General features: G+C 33.9%; 1 pseudogene; it reads right to left on the bottom strand.

The window, feature by feature from the left end:
* Positions 1–16,450: 16,450 nt before the first annotated feature.
* LOC118993807 (28S ribosomal protein S36, mitochondrial-like) lies at positions 16,451–16,761 on the bottom strand (annotated as a pseudogene).
* Between the last annotated feature and the right edge of the window lie 1,552 nt (positions 16,762–18,313).

Here is an 18,313-nt window from a genome sequence, read left to right as displayed (position 1 = left end):
ATGCTCTAAGGCTGGGGATCTTACCTTAGGGTTTAGGCCCTATTTTTCTCAGGGGGATCCAACTGGCTGCTTAATTATCTCTCCTGCACTGCTGCCTGTGGGTACCCAGCCAGCCCCCTGGAATCTCCACAGCACTCCTTACCACATAGGTTGTGCCAAAGCTGATTCTTCACTGTCACAATAAATGTAAGGTTCAACTCACATAAAGCATTTTATTTGAACCACAATGATATGAAACTAGAAATTTACTGCAATATGAAACTGGAAAATTCACAAGCATGTGAAAATTGAAAAATGTGGTTCTGAACAACCAATGGGTTAAAAAAAGAACTCAAAAGAAGAATCAAAATATGTATCGAGACAAATGAAAATGGAAAAACATACTAAAAGTTAAGTGATGCAGTAAAAGCATTAAAACTGCTTATATCAGGGAAGTTTATGGCAATAAATGCTTATATCAAGGAAAAAAATGAAGCTTTCAATTAAACAACCTAACTTTACAACTCAAGAAACTTATAAAAGAAGGACTAACCAAGCCCATAGTTAGCAGAAGGAATGAAATAACAAAGATCAGAGCAGAAATAAATGAAACAGAGACTAAAAGGACAATCGAAAACAAATCTAAGAGCTAGTTTTTAAAAAAAGATAAAATAGACTATTGTGGATTTACTAAAAAAGGAACTCAAATAAACAAAATTATATATGAAAAAGGAGACATTACAACTGATGCTGCATAAATACAAAGGATCATAAGAGATTACAATGAACACTTCTTACATACAAACAAGTTAGACAACCTAGAACATAATGGATAAAGTCCTAGGAATGTATAACATTTCAAGACTGAATCACGAAGAAACAAAATTTGAACAGAACAATTACTAATATGGATATTGAAATCAGTTATTGAAATCTTTCAACAAAAAAGTACAAGACCAAATGACCTCGCTAGTAAATTCTACCAAATACTTAAAAAGAATTAATAGCATTCCTTCTTGAACTCTTCCAAAAATAAGAGGGAACACTTCCAACTAATTTTATGAGGTCAGTATTTCCCTACTACCAGAGCCAGACAAGGACACTACACACACACAAAAAATTACAAGCCAACATTTCTAATGAACAAAAAATTTTACCACAAAATATTAGCAAACTGAATCCAACAATTTATTAGAGGACTATATGCCATGGTAAGTAGGATTTATTCCATGGATTCAAGGACAGTTTGATATCCATAAATCAGTCAGCATATTATACCATGTTAACAAAACTAGGGGTAAATATTATATGAACATCTCAATAGATGCAGAGGAAGCATTTGACAAAATTCAGCATGCGTTTATAATAAAAAATTTCTCAACAAGCTGGGTAAAGTGGGAATGTATCTTATTATGTTGAAGAGATATTTGCCCTGTTGTGTTTATTGCAGCACTGTTCACAATGACCAAGGAATGAAAACAATGTAAGTATCTGTCAATGGATGAATGGGTAAAGAAAAGGTGATACATATATGTACATATAAATATACATGTATTATAACTATATATAAATGAGATTTCATTTTACCTTAAGTAGATAGAAATCCCACCATTTATAACTTGGATTAAACTGTTGGCATTATGCTAAATGAAATAGGCCAGATAGAAAAAGACAAATACTATAAGATATTACTTGTGTGTGGAATCAAAACACAAATTAAAAAAAAAAACCAAGCAAACAAACCCATAAGTAGAGATGAGATGAGTTTTTTCCAGAGGCTGAGGTGTGAGGAAATAAGGAGACGTTGATAAAAGGGTACAAACTTTCAACTATAAGATGGATAAGTTTTGAAGATTTAATAAATAATATGGTGACTCTAGTTGATAACAGATTGTGTAATTCAAATTTAAATGTTCTCACCAAAAAAAGGTAAAAATATGAGGTGATGAATGTGTTAAATAGCTCAATGGAGGGAATCCTTTTATAATCTATATGTATATCAAATCATCACATTGTGTATTTCATTTCACAATTTTGTCAATTATACCTCAATAAATCTTGGGGAAAGATGGTGATAGCCAGGTTGGGGGAGAGAGTGGTGGATAACTATAAGGAGGTCATAGGATGGAGGTTTTGGGGTGATGGAGCTGTACTGTATCATACTGGGTATGTGCATATGACTATGAATTTCTCAAAACCCATCATTATAAACTTAACTGTATGCAAATTAAAAACATACACACATATGTATTAGAATGTTGGGAAATTTCTGGGCAAAATGAAGAGTGACATGTGAATCTAATCTGATGAAGGTGAGAAAAAAGAAAATGAATTTAACAATTTTTGAAAACAGTTTTGACAGGAGAAGGTAAAGCTAAAAACAAAAAGCATTTTATATAAACACTGAATGATAATTGACCATTATTCTTTCTCATAGAGAGTGCATGTTAGCAATTATAAAACTAATTTTCAGGTATACTACAGTGAATAAATAATGAAATGAATAATATTGAACAATAGATTATAGATTATGGAACTAGGCTTCTCACAATCAGAACGAACTTTATTTAAAATAAATGTATCTAAAACACATGATTAAGTTTACTTACTAAAGAAAAATAATTTCTATAATAAACTAATGATTTCTATAATGTCTTGATATTAATTAACTTTTTGGAGAAAAGATAGAGTTGACAAGACAATACTTACCACTATAAAGTGCAAAGTAGGTTTGTTTCTTTTTAAATTAGAGGTATAGTCTGGAGATTCAAGTGTTTTCAAAAGAAAATGAAAAGGGAAGAAGTGACTGTAACTTATTAGCTCAGTGTTATTTTATTACAATTCCCAAGTCAGACTACCATGATGTGAAATTATTCTACGTGCATCCGTGGTGACCGAAATACTCTGGGGAAGCAGAAACCATGCAGTCACTGAACAAGATTAATTTACACTGTATGTAGGATTTCCTCATGTCAGAAGTGAAATGCCAAATAATTCTGTATTATGCCAGGAGTTCCAGAGGCTTTATAGGACTAAGAGGACTGTACATAAAGGGAGCTGCTGATTTATACCAAATTGAGGAAGACTGCTCCTGCTGGTCAGAGGTCACGCTTCATTGAAGTGTATTCTTATCCAGGGGCCACCTGCACCAATCAGTGAGTCATCACAAGGGACAGACATACTTGAAATTTTCTAAGGCATTTTCAGCATCTTGTGAAATGGCACAGTTTCTCTTGGAGTTGAAGAGCAAAGCATACACAGTTAATAACAGAAGAATACCCGAGAACACTTAAGAATCAGTGCTCTCCATTCAAGGTGCCAAATTTCCCTTTACCCTTTCAATTAATTCTTTTGGAATTATAGAGCTCTTGTAAATATCAAAAGAATAGTTCACTGTCTTTGAGGAGAAATGTGCGCAGTTGGAGCGTTACAGTTGGGTACAAAAATCAAGGCTTTCTTATGCTTTAGTTTTCCCATCAAGAAAATAGAACAGTTGAGAGAATGGTTGTCTTCTGAGGTACTATGAGTAAAATGTAAGTCTTTGACCCTTAAGGGAGAAAATGTGCACCTCATTATAGTCTAAGAGCAATAGACTATACCTTATAGCCTAGCTATGCAGTAGGCTCTACCATCTAGGTTTTTGTAGCCTCACTCTGTGAAGTTGGAACAATGATTCAATTGTCCAGCAACACATTTCTCAGGACTTATTACTATTGCTAAGTGGAGCATGACTGTACTGAAGAGGTGAGAAATTGGAATGAATGGATATTACTTTAATGAGTTACTTTTTATTTATACTTTTCAAATTCTGTTAAACAACAAAAAATTCCCACCACACACTTAGTTATGTCTTCCTGATGCTCAGACAAGTAGAAATGTTACTGGAAGTTATATTTTTAATCTACTGTCCCAGAGGTGGAAGAAAAAAAAAACAGACAAGGCTGTAGAAAGTTGGCATCGATCTAACAGTAAGTACTGTTTTGTGTTTCATGCCAAAAGCTGACATTGTTACCACAATTATAAAAAAGGGGAAAACAAGTGGCAATGCTTTTTAGGGGAAATGAATACACCACTAGCCCCAGAGGGGATGTGAAATCACTGCTATCAACAGACAGGAGTACAAAAAGAAGGCACATTGAATAGGCCCACTTTTGTAATAGGAAGTAAGAAGCCACGTTGGAAAAGGCTCTCAGCCCTGGACTGCAGCTATGTCTGAAACCAAGATCTCAAAGTGTGAGAGAATGTCATCTAACCACGCAGGGGAAAGAGTTGCTGTTGCTTACTACAGAGCAGGGCGGGGATGTCCCAGTTTGAGTCATCTTCCCAGCCAAAGAACTAGCATAGAATAATGGACTAAATTTTTTAAAGGACTTGCTATTCTCCTTTAGATATTTTTATGCAGGTATGAAAAGTAGTCACTAATAATGGCTCAGTCCTTCCAGATAGAGAGATCTAAAAGAATTAGCATTCAAACAGGATGAAATATTATTAATTATTTCTCTATATTACTTTCTCTGTATTGTCTACAGTGTGGCTGTGTTGCAAACAAGAAGCTTGTATCTATTTGGGGCCTTTGCTTGATTATATGAAAAAACTGCCACATGGTGTCCTAGATAATAGAAACATGAAGGCTGTTGCCAGACAAGTGTGGAACCTAACACTGGCAGGCACATTTATAACAGGGAAATCAGTAAAATTCACATCTAAATTTAGAGCATCTAAAGCACAAGTTTAATGGAATGTCATTCTTATTGATCTTTATCAACCTTTATTACTTTGCCCCATGTACACTTTCTATCTCTCATTCCTCTTCCCCCCCCCCCCACCTCATTACTTTACTCTATTTATCTGACTCAAATTGAACCTTTGTATCATTTGCTATATTGGTTAGAATAGTGTTCAATGATAGGAAGTGACATTGGCTTCACCAAATAAGAGATTACTTTTGAAATCTGGAGATAAACTGTGGTGGGCGTGTGAAGCAGTGCCATGCCGATGATGTCAGAAAGGTCCCAGACAGCTGCAATTTTCCCTCCACATCATCTACAGCATGTAACATTTACCTTCATGCTCCCTAAGATGCTGTTGTACCTGCACACTATCCACATATTAGGGAAGAAAAAGGAGAAAGGATGCAGAAAAAGTCCAAAGGGATATGTAAGCTAACTCTAGATCCTTTAAAAAATATTCACATTTGCTTATGTCACATTGGCCAGAAATGGTTAACATTTAACATGGCCTCCATCCATGGGACTGAGACAAAGTTGAGATTCTCCTTAAGAAAGATGAATAGTTTGGAGTAGGCAACTAATGTGTACTGCAGTGACCCTCCTGAGTTAATACTGTTTTCTACCTCCTGTGTTAACTGTAATTTGTACAGTTAGTTCACAGTTTTTAAATCCAACTGATTGATTTATTATACAGCCGCTTTCTCAAACATCATTACAAATATCTGATACTAATTCATTATATTATGTAACAGTGATTTTCTGATCCAGGAAATCTGGGATGGGGCCCAAAACTTTGCACAACTAACAATTTCTAAGGGATGCCAATGCAGGTGGTGCAAAAGCAACCCTTTAAAGGAAACTATTTGGTGAATTTGAAGGGATATTTTATAGAGTTCAGTTAGATTCTCAAATCCAGGCTTTGGTGGGTCATGCTTTCTACATCTTTACAGTGTAGGGCATGTTTTTTACCTTTTGAATAAGGTTATGGGAGGGTCAAAAGTAATTTTTTAATTTTATCTATTGTTTTAATAACATAAACAATAAATGATTATATTGGAGCCTATAGGGTTTTCTATGTACACCATCATGTCATCTGTGAATAATAACAGTTTTATTTCCTCCTTTCCAATATAGATGGCTTTTATTTCTTCTTCTTGTCTGATTGCTGTGGCTAGGACTTCTAGTACATGTTGGATAAGAGTGTGAAAGTAGACACCCTGTCTTGTTTCTGATATTAACAGAAACCCTTTTAGCTTTTGCTCATGAGTATGATGTTGGCAGTAGGCTTTTATATATATAACCTTTATTATTTTGAGGAATACTCCCTCTATTTCTACTTTGCTGAGTGTTTTTAATCATAAATGGTGCTAGATTTTATTAAATGCTTTTTCTGCATCTATTGATATGATCATGTGATTTTTGTCTTTCATTTTTTCCTGTGATGTATCAAATTTATTGATTTGCAAATATTGTACCATCCTTGCATCTCTGGAGTAAATCCCACTTGATCATGGTGTATGATCTTTTTAATGTGTTGCTGGATCCAGTTTGCTAATTTTTTTTTTTTTGAGAATTTTAGTATCTGTGACCATCAGAGATCTTAGCCTGTAATTTTTCTTCTTTATTGTGTCTTTACCTGCAGTAGATTAAATATAAATAAATAAATAAATAAATAAATAAATAAACTCTTTTGTAAATATTTTGAATGGCAGAGACACAGAGCCTGTGCTGGATACTGACCCCAGGCCCAGGCTATTTGTACCTTCTAGAGTGGTGACTCCTGTTAGTAATTTGATGTGTATTTTCCATATCTTTTATGTTCAGTTCAATTATATTGTGATTATATATGTATATAGTTTTTATATACATATATACTTAAAATTTATTTATACATTTATTACATACATGTATGTACTTACAATTTATCACTATGTGCATTTTTCATGGTATTACTTTTGTTTGCTTAACAATGTCTTAGATTTTTACATAAAACATGATTTTTAAAAATTAGAAATGCAGACTTTGTAAAATAACACCATCCATCTACCTATTGAGTGTGGGCTGTATTAATACTAGAAGCACAGGTGACATAAATTATAATACATAAAATACCCAAATCATTTTCAATTCATGTTGAAAGTTTCTAAATAAACTTTGTGTTTTAATTCAGGTCTCCTTAGATAAGTCTTTTCTTTATTACACTGGGAAAGATGAGGCATCTATCAATTTTTCCTAAGTTCATAACTATATATTAACTTGGAAATATAGCTTAAATAAATGCTTTAAAATAATATTGACTTTATTTTTTTCATTTATAAAGTGACACATTTTCACTGTAGCAAATTAGAAACATAATACCACATGATATCATTTATACATGGAATGTAAAGAACAATTTTAAAAAAAGAATGGAAACAGATTTATAAATACAGAGAACAGACTGATGGATGCCAGAAAGAAGTGTGTTGGGGATTGGGGTAAAAAAATTGAATGGTATTAAGTACTAATTAGTAGTTACAAAATAGTCATGGAGATGTAAGATAAAGCATAGGGGATATAATCAACAATATTGTACTATGTATGATGCCAGGTGGGTACTTGAATTATTAGAGGAAGATTGTAACCTATATGAACATCTATTCTCAGTGCTATATACTTGAAAACAATGCAAAATAGTGTTGAATGAAACTGTAACTAAAAATAATATAATAATAATAAAAATATAAAAATGTAATGAAAAGAACAGGTATTCATACACTGAAAATAGCCATTATCGATGTTTTATTCCTTTATAAGATTTATCTAACTTTATAACATCTATATAGATGAAAATACATAGATGTTATAAATGTAGATGAGTATAATTTTTTAATCATACTGTTATACATTATATCTTTATTCATTATTATATAATGTCATTTAATAATTTTAGAAACATTACTTTTTAATATTTCTAAAATATTCTGTCACAATGGCCCTTAGTTTTTCTCCTTTCTCCTGGATGTTTACTTTGTGTTAATTTCTCATCCCTGTTTATTGTCATAAATATTTTATATAGTTAAATTTATCGGTATCTTTATCATGAAATTTCTTAAAGCTTTCTAGGAAAATTTTTAAATATACATTAAGGTATTGCTAACTACACAGTCTCTATGCTATACAGCAGATCTCTGGGAAATACTCATCTTCCATAGCTGAAACTTTGCACCTTTTGACAAACTTTATACTTTTCTATTTTCCTCTACCCATAACTCTTGGCAACCACCATTTTACTCCCTGCCTCATGAGAGTGACTATTTCAAATTTCTCATATAATTGGTATCATGTATTATTTGTCCCATGCCTGGCTTATCTTATATAACATAATCTTTTCCAAGTTCATCATATAGCATGATGAAGTCTGATTTATCCCTGGGATACAAAGATGTTTCAATTTATGAAAATCTATTAGTGTGATACACCACATTAATAGAATGAAAGAAAAATTACATGATCAGCCCTGGCTGGCATAGCTCAGTGGATTGAGTACTGGCCTCTGAACCAAAGGATCATGGTTCGATCCCCAGTCAGGGCACATGCCTGGGTTGCAGGCCAGTTCCCAGTAGGGGACTACGAGAGGCAACCATACATTGACATTTCCCTCTCTCTTTCCTTTCCCCTCTAAAGATAAATAAATAAAATTAAAAAAAATTAAAAGATTACATGATCTTGGAGGCAGAAAAAGTATTTGACAAAAATTCAATTTCTTTTATGATTAAAAAGCTCTCAACAAATCTGGTATAGAAGAAGGAGTTCACCTGGACACAATAAAGGCCATATATGAAAAGCCCTCAAATATCATCATACTCAGTTATGAAAAAACTAAAGTCTCTCTAAGATCTGGAACAAGGAGGAGTATTCCTCCCACCACTTCTGTTCAACATGGTACTGGATGTCCTACCCAGACCAGTTGGGCAAGAAAAGGAAATAAAAGGTATCCCAATTAGAAAAAGAATTAAAATTGTATTGTAAATTCTGATTTCGCTCTTTGCTTAATAAGTCTGTAACACCTCAAAATACATATTTTATACTTTATATTTAATCTTTAGTTTTTCTTTCTATAAACTCTAATGTGCCTGGAACTAATTTTAATATATAGGTAACTTTATTAGAAAGTACAGTATTAGAGTCTAAGTTAATTTTTTCCAAATTTTTAATTAATTATCTCAGTAATTATGTATAATATTTTATTTGTTACTAATTTATAATGCAACATTATATTATGAAGTACATAAATAGTAAAAAATTTGCATATTTCAATCTGAATATCTCTATTTTATTAAATTACCACATTATTTAGATAATCAATGCTTTGCTATATATTTTTTGTTTCACTGATCTTTATCTTTGTTATTCCAAAAAAACTGGAGAAGCACTTTGCCAAATTTCAAAGAAAATGCTATTTGTAATTTCATATATCTGCTTTGAAATTTATTACTTCTAAAATTTAATTGAACTTTCATATTTTTATTTATAGATTTCACATCATTATTTATATTTTCCACATTTTTGTTCAGTGTATCCTTTTTATTCAATACCTAATGTTCTTTAGATAAACCATGATTTGAGGAGGGATCCTTATTTCGTTTTCTCAGTAACCAGAGACTTTGTCTTTTTTGGGCCATATCTGAAATAGGCATTAGAAAATAGGCCTCATAGATGGTAGGGTACCAGGGTTATTTTAAGATTCAGTAAGATATGATCTCTTTTAGTCCAGGTTGATGGGATTTTTGTCAATACAAAGACTTATAAGAACTTACATAATTATGTATTTGATTATGGCTAGCTTCATGTCACAGGAATGACATCTACAGCTGTTACGTTGCACTAATTTTTATCTCCCATGCTTGCTGCCCCCCTTCTTTTACTCTGTCTTTCTTTGTCTCTCTCTCTCCATGATCACAGAGATCTTGGACTATCACCTTTAAGTGAAGAACCACATAGCAAGTCTACTTTTTCTGAGCCAATTTGTTGAACTGAAAATTTTTCTGCAAAACTCCTCCACAGTTGAACACTTAATTTGTGATATATTGAAAGCACCTAACATTTTTAATAACCAACAATATGCCCTTATTTTTGATGCTTGCTGATGGGTCAAGTTGATTTAATTGACATTTGTCAAGTAAGTTCTCAGGTTTTAACAATGGGATTGAGAAGTTACTGCTCCTTCCTGACTCTTCTTTCATTTTTTTCTTGAAAATCAAATAATTTTTTTCTGAGATCAACACTTCTGATAATAATTGCCATAAATGGCTAGCAACCTCACAACACATTCTATTAATTGAGTTTGTCAGAATTTTTCCCTAAATTTAAAAGTTTGCTTGATACATGATCTGTCTTCCAAATTAGTGTTGGCAAGCCTTTATCAAGTGTTTTGCTACTGCATATCATGTGTTGATGTATTGCCATCTTTTTAATCTTCTTTTTTTGAGCTATTACAAATTCTATATTTATTGAAATTTTAACTACTAATCAGAACAAGAAAATTGTATAAGTCAAATCTGGCATTTGAATACAACAGATGAAATTCCTGCAACTGGGGAATTTTTAAGAATTCATATGGAAGAATATGAATATTTTTAAATAAAGATTTGCCGAGATAATTATTCATATCAATACCAAACATGGAAACATCAAATGCAATTCTGTTTCTCTATTTTTTAAAATTTTATTGAATTGTTGTTCAAGTACAGTTTTCTGTCTTTTACTCCCATCCCAGCCCACCACCCCCCATGCTCCCCACCTCCCTTCCATTTTCACACCCCTTAGTTGTTGTCCATGTGTCCTTTATACTAGTGCCTGTAAATCCTTCCCCTTTTCCCCTGAAATTCCCTCCCCTCTTGTCATTGTCCCCCTGTTCTCTATTTCAGTGTCTCTGGTTATATTTTGCTTGCTCATTTGTTTTGTTGTTTAGCTTGCTGTTAAAGGTGAGATCATATGGTATTTGTCTTTCACTGCCTGGCTTATTTCACTTAGCATAAGAGTTGGAAGCAACCTAGGTGCCCGTCAGTAAATGAATGGATCAAAAAATTATGGTACATATACACAATGGAATTTTATGTAGCAGAAAGAAAGGAGCTCCTACCCTTTGCAAGAGCATGGATGGAAATAGAAAACTTTATGCTGAGTGAAATAAGCCATCTTTTTATCTTCTAATAAGCAATTTCCTTGTGCTGTCCATTTTCTGATTCCTAAAGCCAGTGGGAAAAACATGGAGTCCTAGGAGGTTAAGTAGATGTACCAGGAAAGGCAGCTACAAAGTGGTAAAGCTGATATTTGGTACCAGGTAGCTTAATTTTAGAGCCTACCTTTAGCCACTGTGCTAAATTACTATATTAACATTATATATATATACATATATATATATAATGTTATAGATATACAATTAATATAGTAATATATTATACATTCATACATATAATATACATATAATATCTATTTATATAATGTATTATATATATTATTTTTATATAGGTAATATATATATTGTTGTTCAGGTACAGTTGTCTCCATTTTCAACCTCCACATCCCTCATCCCCACCTTGCGCGCTCAAACCAATCCCCTTTGGCTTTGTCGATGTGTCCTTTATACATGTTCTTTAGTGGCCCTTCCCCTATTATCCCTTATTATCCCTCTCCCCACTCCTCTCTGGTCTCTGTTAGTTTGTTCTTTAACTCAATGGGTGTATTTTGCTTGGTTGTTTGTTTTGTCGATTAGGTTCCACTTACAGGTGAGATCATATGGTATTTGTTTTTTAACACCTGGCTTATTTCACTACTCACCTCAATGTTCACAGCAGCACAATCTACAATAGCCAAGTTCTAGAAGCAACCTAAGTGGCCATCAGTAAAGGAGTGGATCAAAAAACCATGCTACATTTACACAATGGAATATACTGAAGTTATATTATACATGAACAAGAAAATAAAATATAATTTATTCAGTTTTATTCATTTATTTTACTTATGTTCTTTATGATCTTGTATCATCAGTAGTTCATTATAGATATATAAGTAAAAACACAAATGATGACAAAGTAAGAGTATCTGTTCTCTCTGCTTGTTATCAAGTAATAATCTGTACTTTGTAATTCTCATACTTAAAACACATAGACACAGAGGACTCCATTTTATTATTTGTGAATATAAACTTTATTTTTTAGAGTAGTTTCAGATTTACAGAAAAGTTACAAAGATAGTACAGATAGTTCCTATATAACCTGCATCCAGTTTCCCCTATTATTAATTTATTTTATTACTGTTATATTTGCTAAAATGAATTAAGCAATATCAATGCAGTATTAGTAAAATCCATATTTTACACTGATTTTTTTTTAGTTTTTACCTAATGTTCTTTTTTTGGTAAAAAGGAAAAGAACTATTTAATAAAAATTATACAGATTTAGAAAAATGGCAGAATTCTACTGTTAAGTCTTACTCCTTTTAGAAAAGAAGATACACCCACAAATACACAGTTCTGCCTTCTCCCCTCTGCCCAGTCCGGCCAGTCTCAGAACATGCCAGTCAGAGGTATTGCCCTCCAGAGGCAAAAAAAAAAAAAAAAAAAGCAGAAATCTGCAACTCACTTCTCCAGGTTTTTCCCAGTGATTCATGTTCAGCTGGTCAGGTCTTCTGAGGTTCCCAGCACCATCAGCTATGTCACCTGGATCTCCAGTCCTTAAACCAAAACCACGTGGCACTTTCTCATGGCCCACCAGTAAGAGCCCTTTTACTCCTTTTTTTCTACATGGTCTCACATTGTCCCTTAGTTTTTACCTAATGTTATTTTTTAGTTCCAGGATTTTATTCCCTATACCATATTACATTTATTTGTTATGCTTGCTTCCACTCTTGTTGGCTGTGACAGTTTCTCAGACTTGACTTGTTTTCAGCAGTCTTGACAATATTTAAGAATATTGGTCAAGTATTTTTAGGATGTGCCACTATTTGGTTTCGTTTGGTATTTTTCTCATGATTGTACTGGGGTTATGGTTTTGGGGGAGAAAAACTACAGAGTTAGAGGATCATTTTTATCACATCTTATCACAGTTATGTATTATCTCTATGAATTATTGATGTTGATCTTGATCACCTAACTAAGGTAGTATTATCAGATTCATCCACTGTGAAATTATTCTGCTTACTTCCATTTCCAATAGAGGGACATCCTACCAAATATCTGACCAAATATCTTCAAAACTGTCAAGATCATTAAAAACAAGTAAAATCTGAGAAATTGCTATAGTCAAGAAAAATCAAAGACAACAACCAAATGTAACATGAATAAAAGCTAATGCACAGCCCACACTTAAGAAGTGCAGAGATATAGTGATATGCTCTGCCTTCCTGAGGGCAAAGTATTTATGTATAAGACACTATCCAAACACTTATAAATGTCCATAAAAACAGGGGTTGTTTCCTTATACTACCAATATTTTTCAAACTATGTAAGGTGACAGTTCCTTGCTTTTCAAAATGAATTTAATCTGTCATCAGTGAGAGAATTTGAGTCATCATGACTATTACAGAATGAAAATAATATAATATGAGGTTCACAAAGAGGAAAAGAAATGATGAGTGAAGATGTATGTATGTAGGCATCACTTAGATTTATATTTGTGTTAGGGAGCATGTCTATTCATACTTACAACATTTCAGGATAAATCTTTTCTGTATATTTAAATATTATGAGACTAAAATATAGCAAGATGAAAGTTACTAAAATATCAAAATTAGAAAAGGTGCTAAATATTACTCAAAATGCATCCTTTCTTTGCATACATTTTGTTTTGGTAGATTGGTAACAAGAAATCTACTGTTTTTATTTGTGTGTGGTGCTTGTGCTATCAACATAATGACATTAAAGAAAAATTTTTGAAATTTTTATTGAAATATAACATGCATATAGAAAAACATAACTCTTGAGTATATAACTCAGTAATATTTTGCATGGTGAATACAAAGTAGGGAAGAAGTAGGTTTATAGTTGTGAGTATGCAACACAGTTTATTCTTGTATTATTATGTATTAATTATTGTATTAATAAGTAGCCATCTGGCCAAGATGGAGGCAGAGGTAGATATACTTTGCCTCCTTGAACAACCAAAAGAAGGACAACAACAAATTTGAAAACAAAAAATAACCAGAACTTTCCAATCTGTATGGAAATCTGAAAGCCAAAAAGTTAAGAGGAAAAATTTATCCAGACTAGTAGGAGGGATAGAGAAAGGCAGCTGGGGTGGAGAGGACTAGTGGAAAACCAGCAGCTGGAGGACTCAAGTAGATGAGGCAATGGCTGACAATTCAGGCAGTCGCACATTTGTATGAAGATGAACTAGGAGGAACAACTGGAGAGTGAGACAGGCCACGCAAACCAGGGTTCCAATGTGGGGAAATAAAGCCTCAAAATCTCTGGTTGTAAAAACCTGTTGTAGAAGAAGGAGAAACTCCCAGCCTTAAAGGACAGTTTGTTGGAGACACTCACAAGGTCCTAGAATGTATACAAACCCACCCACTGGCGAATCATCACGAGAAGGGCCCATCTTGCTTTTGAGTAGTTGGAGAAGTGATTGAAAGTTGGCTAAGAATGGAGCAAGTGGCATTGCTCCTTCTCTGACTCCTCCCCCACATACAATGCCACAACAAAGCGATGTGGGTTGCTGTTCTGGCTCCTACCCCTTACTATGTAACAGGTGGGCTGAGGAAAAAAATATGGCCTAAATGAGAGAACAGATCAAAGCTCCAAAACTAGAACTAAGCAATGAAAAAACTATCATATATAGAATTCAAAACACTGGTAATCAGGATGCTCACAGAAATGGTTGAGTATGGTTGCAAAATAGAGGAAGAAGTAAAGTCTATGCAAAGTAAAATGAGAGAAAATGTACAGGGAGCCAACAGTGATGGGAAGGAAAATGAAATGAAAAGCAATGATTTGGACCAGAAGGAAGAAATAAACATTCAACCAGAAACGAATGAAAAAACGAGTATTCAAAAAAAAATGAGGAGAAGCTTAGAAACCTCCAGGACATCTTTAAAGGTTCCAACATCCAAATCATAGTGGTGCCAGAAGGAGAAGACGAAGGCAAGAAATTGAAAACTTATTTGAAAAAATAATAAAGGAGAACTTCCCTAATAAGGTAAAGGAAATAGACTCCCAGAAAGTCGAGGAAACTCAGAGAGTCCCAAAGAAGTTGGACCTAAGAAGCACACACCAAGGCACATCATAATTACATTAGCCAAGATTAAAGATGAGAGAATCTTAAAAGAAGCAAGAGAAAAGGAGAGAGTTACCTACAGAGGAATGCCCATAGACTATGAGATGATTTTTCAAAAGGAACCTTGCAGGCAAGAAGGAGCTGGGAAGAAGTGTTTGAAGTCAATAAAAGCAAGGACCCACATCCAAGATAACTCTATCCAGCAAAGCTATTATTTAGAATGGAAGGGCAGGTAAAGTGCTTTTCAGATAAGGTCAAGTTAAAGGAGTTCATCATCAACCAGCCTTTATTATATGAATATTAAAGGGACTTATCTAAGAAAAATAAGAAAAAAATATGAACAGTGAAATGACAACAAACCCTCAACAACTGAATGTATAAAAAAGAAAAACAAAAACAAACTAAGCAAATAACTAGAACAGTAACAGAATAACAGAAATGGAGATGAAATGGAGTGTTATCACTGGGGAGGGAGACTGGAGAGAATGAGGGAATAAGAAGCATAAATGATAGGCACAACATAGACAGAAGGAGATTAAGAATAGTATGGTAAATGGAGAAGCCAATGAACTATATGTGTGACCCATGGAGATGAGCTAAGGTGAAGGAATGCTTGTGGAAGGGGTGCTACAGGGTAGATGGGAATAAAGGGGAGAAAAATATAGGACAGCTGTTATAGCATAACCAATAAAAATATATTTAAAAATGTGTAGAGGACAAAAAATAAATATTATTTTGACTTCCAACACTATAGATTCTGTTTTTTTTAATGTGTACTTTAATAAGATACTGTGTTCATGGACTGGAAGAATTGACATCATTAAAATGTCCGTACTATCCAAAGCAATCTAGAAGCAATCTATAAATGAGTGGATCAAAAACTCTGGTACATGTATGTAGTGGAATACTACACAGCAGAAAGAAAGAATTCCTTCAAGACAGCATAGATGGAACTTCAGAGTATTATGTTAAGAGAAATAAACCAGGTGGTGAAAGGCCTGGTCTCACCTACAAGTGGAACCTAATCAACAAAAACAAACAAATGAGCAAAATTGAACCAGAGACATGGAAGTAAAGAACAAACTGACAGTAACCAGAAGGAAGGAAGGAGGGGGATAATGAGGGAAAGAAAGAGAAGGGGCAAGTCATGAAAGAAAACAGAGGGCCCATTGGCATGGACAATGTAATGGGAATTGACTGTGGGGTAGGGCAGGGCAAGGGAGAGCAATGGAAAAAAATGCAGGACAACTGTAATTGAACAACAGTTTTAAAAAAGTATATGAAAAGGTAAGTTTGTAGAGAGGCTCACCAAGAGACAGAGTTAGGATACACAAGTATCCATCTAAATTTTCTGTATTTACTTTTTTTACAGAACATTTATTAAAGTCATTCAATGTACGATTTCTCTTTTGTCATTTTGGAAGTTCATTATTGTAAAGATTATTTTTTTTGTCTGATAACAAACAGCACCCACATTGTCAGTTCTTATTCTGGACCCCCATATTGGATAAATTTGATTTCTTTTTGAGACACTAGTTTCCCTCTGTATTTCTGAGATAATGTTTTTATTATTTCTGCAGTGTGTGGAGAACCCTGATGCATCAGCCAATCTGGTGATTTACTTCCCTTAGACTGCTTTGAAATGAACAAGTGTGAAATGGTAGTCCTGCTGATCTCAAAACTTCTGACACATTGATTTTAGAATTGCCTCTTCTGTCAGGGAGCCTTATTAACGAAGTATGTGGCTTGACTATCTGAGTGACCCTGCTAGCAGATGCCATCCTCTTGACCGTCATGACCCCCAACACTATAAGTTGTTTTTTGCAATTATTACATATGAATCATATTGTGTATATTTTATATCTTATCTCTCTTGCTTAGTATTTATCAGTTTCAGTTATTTTGTTGTGTGCATTTTTAGTTCCTTTACTATAATTCCTGCATAATGAAATTATGCATAATATTTTATGCATAAATATTTTATTGGAACATAGTAATATTTTATTGGAACATAATAATGTCCCATATTGGGACATTATTAATAGTGCTGCTATAAACATTCTTGTACAAGTGTACATTCTTCTGGTGAACAAATGCATGTATTTCTGTTGCATATATACCAAGGGGTTTAATTGTTGGATCAATTTGCAATAACATTAGCAGTGTATGACAGTAAGTTCTGACTGCTCCACATTCCCACCAACAATTCATTTTGGTCATTTTCAATTACTCCATTGTTGTTACATATAGAGTATATTAGGGTTTTTATTCTATATTTTCTCACTAAATAACAATTGAATAAGTTGTTTTCATAAGATTACTTACTTAGATATTTTACTATTTTTATAAAGTCAATTATGTCTTTGCTCAATTTTCTTAAAAGTTGTGTTTTTCATATCGTTATGTAGGACTTTTTCTCTATTTTGGATGACAATACAAATTTTATTGAACATATGCATTATCAATGTCTTTTTGCAATGTATAGTTTATATTTACAACTTTAATACTGCCTTTTAATAAAGAGAAGTTTTAAATCTTAATATAGATGTGCATGTGCATATACACACATTTACTTTATTGTTGGTGTTTCCTTATGTTCTCTTACGAAATCTTCGGGGTTTCCATCATGATGGTGGCAGAGGTAAATGCAGTCCCCAGAACTTCCCACAACCATATCAAAATTACAACTAAACTACAGAACAACCACCATTCAGAGTGCCTGAAATCTAGCTGAACAGTAATCCTACAATTAAGGATATAAAGAAGAAGCTATATAGAAACTGATAGGAAGGGTGGAGTTGTGGGATGGTCTGGTCCCACACCCACACCCACATGTGGTAGATAAAAGAAAGCCTGGAGGAATATCTTCACTGAAGACCTGTAAGGAGAGAGGGGTCCAAATTCCAGATCAGAAACCTCAGCCCAGGCTTCTGGTGCCTGGAAGAGATGTCCTCATGACTTTAAGCTGTAAGACCAGATTTTGGCTGAGTGAGGTGGAGGGATCCTAAAATCCTAGACGGTTCTCTTAAAGGCCCTCCTGCATAGACTTACTCCTGCTCTGAGCTCCATCTCTGGGGCAGCAGCTCAAAAGGCACAAGGGACTCAAGAGGAAAGACTAAATTGTCTGACTTAAGGGCAAGTGTTAAGGGGCAGTTTTCTTCTGGACAGAAGGGCTGTCAGAGGCCATTGCTCCTTTGCTAAGCCCTTCCCCAACATTGTGCTATATCTGAATCTCTATGAGCTAACACCGTGAATCCCACCTTGGTGATTCAAGACCTTGCCCCCGCCAATGCTGGCCCACCCAGAGGTTCCTAGTGACTATGCAAACAGTCTTTCCTGGCTCATGCT

Source organism: Sturnira hondurensis, unplaced genomic scaffold, assembly GCF_014824575.4.
Source record: "Sturnira hondurensis isolate 20B ecotype Veracruz unplaced genomic scaffold, ASM1482457v3 Scaffold0000880, whole genome shotgun sequence".
Lineage (NCBI taxonomy): Eukaryota > Metazoa > Chordata > Mammalia > Chiroptera > Phyllostomidae > Sturnira > Sturnira hondurensis.
The sequence above is the reverse complement of the archived record's forward strand: the minus strand, read 5'-3'. Positions and strand labels throughout refer to the sequence as shown.